Source organism: Sceloporus undulatus, chromosome 6 (genome assembly GCF_019175285.1).
Source record: "Sceloporus undulatus isolate JIND9_A2432 ecotype Alabama chromosome 6, SceUnd_v1.1, whole genome shotgun sequence".
NCBI classification, from domain to species: domain Eukaryota; kingdom Metazoa; phylum Chordata; class Lepidosauria; order Squamata; family Phrynosomatidae; genus Sceloporus; species Sceloporus undulatus.
In genome coordinates this window covers 60782621-60787027 of record NC_056527.1, presented here as the reverse complement: position 1 = coordinate 60787027, position 4407 = coordinate 60782621, and the positions used below count along the sequence as shown (strand labels likewise).

The 4407-nt window shown below is 41.9% G+C and overlaps 1 protein-coding gene across 6 annotated transcripts in view; it reads left to right on the top strand.

Annotated features, from left to right (window-relative positions):
- PDE1C (phosphodiesterase 1C) overlaps positions 1-4407 on the top strand; it is a 274362-nt gene that overhangs the window by 197461 nt on the left and 72494 nt on the right. The gene's annotated exons all lie outside the window — the stretch shown is intronic.

Sequence of the window (4407 nt, the reverse complement as noted above, 5' to 3'; positions counted from 1 at the left end):
ATAATAATAATAATAATAATAATAATAATAATAATAATAATAATAATAATTTTATTTATATCCCGCTCCTTCCCAGGATCAGGGCGGCTCACAACATATATTAAAACAAAATAGATACAATACAATAAAACATCAAATAAGTACATACAATAAAATAACAAGCTAAAAGCCCCATTAGCCCAACCTCTTGGCCACGGAAGAGGAGGGAGGCCCACAGGATTTTATTCGGGGAATGCTTGTTGGAACAGAAAGGTTTTTAAATCCTTTCTGAATTGGGCCAGGGAGGTTGATGAGTGGAGCTCAGTGGGCAGCGTGTTCCAAAGGGCTGGGGCGGCGATGGAGAATGTCCTCTTCATAGTGGAAGAAAGCCTGGCCCCAGGCACCTTCAGTAATTGCTGCCCAGATGTTCTGAGGGTGCGGGGCGGAATATACGGGGAGAGGCGGTCCTTCAGAAATCCTGGGCCCAAGCCATTTAGGGCTTTATAGGTAATTACCAACGCCTTATATTGAGCCCGGAAGTGGATGGGCAGCCAATGGAGATCTTTCAGCACAGGTGTTATATGGCTGGCCCTGGAAGCGCCAGTGACCAGCCTGGCTGCCATATTCTGCACCATTTGAAGCTTCCGGGTTTGGTATAAGGGTTGCCCCATGTAGAGTACATTGCAGAAATCCAGTCTCGAGGTTACCAGAGCGTGTACAACAGTTTCTAGGTCCCTCTGGGCCAGGTATGGACGCAGCTGGCAGATAAGCCGAAGCTGATAACAGGTGCTCTTGACCGTCGCATTCACCTGAGCAGTCAGGTGAAGCGACGAGTCAAGAAGCACCCCCAGACTGCATACGGAGTCCTTCACAGGGAGCGTGACCCCATTCAGGACAGGTGGAACCACCGCCATTCCTGGACCAGGGGAACCTATCACAAGTACCTCCGTTTTCTCTGGATTCAGCTTGAGTCGGTTTTTCCTCATCCAGCCCATTACTGACTCCAGACAGGCCTCGAGAGGAGAGACGCCATCCTTGGTCACTGCATCAGTCGGAGACATAGAGAAAATAATTTGGGTGTCATCAGCGTACTGATAACCCCGCGCCCCATGTCTCTGGATGATCTCTCCCAGCGGTTTCATGTAAATGTTATATATCATACCTTCTAGAATAGCAATTCTAGCTTAAATTGAATGCTAGCAAACAATGTTGTTATGGTAATACCTTAGTCTTATATACACATAATTATTTGAGTATAAGCCCTGATTTATTAGAGGGGACAGGCCCTGCCGTTCTACTACCCATCTACAGGAATACTTGGTAAGTATATTCCTTGCAGAGGCTTCGCTATGCTGCCCCTTCATTTGAGTGATCTATTCCCATGCAAAACTGCCAGGAACTGTTACATGTATGGCATGTATATAGGCATCATACATTTCATTGTGTGGATGTGGAAGGAAGGAATTCTATTCTTCCAATGCACAAAAGGCATTGCTACTATGAAATATGAATCGATTGAATTGCTCAAAATTCAGTACTATTTTTGTGTAAGTAGAGGACTGAGATTTAATGCAACATTACCAGGTCTGGTATCAGTGCCAGGCATCACCAAGCAGTTTCAATATCACTAGCATTGAGACAGGGCCCATCACTGCTGCCCTTCTCAGCAGGAAAATATGAAATTCAGTTTACATCAAAATAATCAAAGACTTTCTATAACTTGGCTCAGACATGAATCTAAATGGGAACTGTAGTTGAGAAATCAGAAGAATATTAGGATTTGGGAGGACAGCTGTGACTGATATTCAGGTCTAAAGATATATAAATAAATACCAAGAATAAGATTGTCCATGTCATAGTATTACCTATATTCATATTTGGTTGTGAAAGCTGAACAGTGAAGTTAGCTGACAGAAAGAGAATCTGAAATGTGGTACTGGAGGAAAGTCTACAAATAGAATGGACTTCCAAAAGGACTATTAAATGGGCTCTAGACTGCCTAACATTTGCCCTTAATGCACCAGATCATCCCTGATCTTAGAAGTTAAGTAGGGTCAGCCCTTGTTAGTACTTGGATGGGAGAAGGAACTGTAGGAATTGTAGACTATAAGAAGGAACTGTCAAAACCACCTCTGAAAAGCCTGTTAAATCATGGAGTCCTAAGAAAATCCTATGAAATTAATGGAGTTGTCACAGGTGACCTGAAGGCAGATACATTAATTCACTCAGAGCAAATTTATCCTGAACTCACTCTAGAAGCCAGAATCACCAAACTGAGGTTATTGATCTTTGGGCATACCATGAGATGGTGCGACTCATTAGAAAATAGGATTACACTCAGTAGTGGAAGGTAATAGGAAAAATGGAAGAGTGCATTACAGGTGGATAGTCTCAACCAAGGAATCTATGGCTGTCTGTTAATAGCAGGTTGTTTTGGAGGAGTATTACTCAGAATTGCCATAATTCAAAGTCAACTTGACAATGGCAACCAAACATGATGCCCCAAAGTGCCTGATGTAATGTTGCTTTGAGAATATTATAGGAAATGTGAAACAATGACTGTCTGGTGATGATCAGAAGGATGAAGTGTTCAGCTAAACCAGTTGATAGGTGGGCCTTGGAGTGGAGAAAGTTCAAATCTGAAACATGGCCTAGTGATTGCAAGAAACTACACAGAAACTCTCAAGTATAGATTTTGTGCTAGGTACTGTATATACTCATGTATAAGTCTAGAAATTTAGGTTAAAAGACTGACCCCAAAAACTTGAGTTGAGTTATCCATGGTTCAGTGTAAGTACTGTACTTTAAATCACACACACAAACATAACCATCCCCTGGTGAAAGGCAAGTGTTTAATCTGCCCTGGAAGCTCTACTTTCACATCCATCCAGCCTTTAGTACAAGCACAAAGAATTATCCCTGCTGGCATTTTGTATGACATTGTTTTCCTTTGCCTCATCCTTTACATCCTTCATTACATGACTCTAAGTTTTACCCTCGACTTATTCATGGGCCATATCAAAATCTATAATTTTGGCCTCAAATCCTGTCCTTGATCTATATGTGAGGTCAACTTATAGTCAAATACAAAATTTATTAGACACATGAGTAAACTAAAATCTTAGCTTTTAAAAACAACAACCTGGATTTGATTTTAACATTATCAGTCTAGAGTGAGAGCTACTAAAATCAGCTATGACCTTGATAACATCTGCAATTGGTTTCTAAGTGAATATTATAATAGGTACCTATGCCAATCTTTGTTAAGTAATCGTAATTAACATAACCATAGACGTACATTTGGATCCAAATGGCTTTTTCCTACAAAGGAAGAGCCTGTTTCTATTTGAGATAACTTCATCTGTCAGAGGATGAGAACCTTTGGATGTTCTTTTCCTCATATTCTGATTGACCTGGATCAGTTAGAAATTAGAACATGTATGTTCAGAAATATTACATTAATCATCCTACCTAGGAGGATTTATCCTTGTTCTCTTACATTTTAAAATGCCTATGGGGAACACGCAGCGGCCCTTTTACATTGCACATGTAATGACTGGGCCTCCAGTCATTGCAGAACTGTTCCCAGATAACAAAGGGTTAAGCTGGGGGTGGTACATGCTAATGAGAACTTACATCATAGCTGATTTAAGGCCCAACTGACCAATCAGTTGAACAGGACCGGGAGTTTCTAGAGTCTTCCAATAGAAGGCTGTAAAAGATCTCTGAGACCATGCAGTGTGTTTCTTCAGTGGAGTCTAGCTTGTTGGGAAAGTTAAAGTGTTGGGCTTGTGGCCTCAGGGATGTGGTTTGAGCTAGGCAAGGGGGCCAGCTCTTCACATCCAAAAACCCATCAGGGACTGCATATTCCATCTCTGTGTGTATAGCTTAGGAATGTGAGTGTTAGAGCATTTAGGTTTTGTTATTTTTATCCACTAGCTTGCCTGAAATGAACATCTCATAACTATGCAAACTGTACCTGCAAGACAAGAAGGCCTTGCATGAATGATATCTTACTGTTCTGTTTAGTCTGGTTAGAATAAATACTTTCTTTAAAAGTATCTGCTGTCTCTATACTCCTATACACGTGCCTTAGCTCGGTTGTTGCTTGCTTAGGATAGCAAGGAATAGGAAATTATGGTGCAGTACAGACCACCCGAAAACAGTGGTTTGCTGGCGCCCATTTTAACTCCAGAGGCATGCTGCTGCTGCTAGACTCAGCGACATCCCTCCAGAATTAAAAGAACCCATTTTTTCTGGGTTCTTTTACTGGCACCTGGGTTACGTTGCATGTGCGCCAATGGTGCACTTGTGATTTAACAGACAGGCCGCGATGTGAAAATGGCAGCGGCTGTGTGGGAAGGACACTGCCATCAGTCCGCTTCCATTACATACTAGGGTTCCGGACCATGTGGTTGCTGAGGGAGA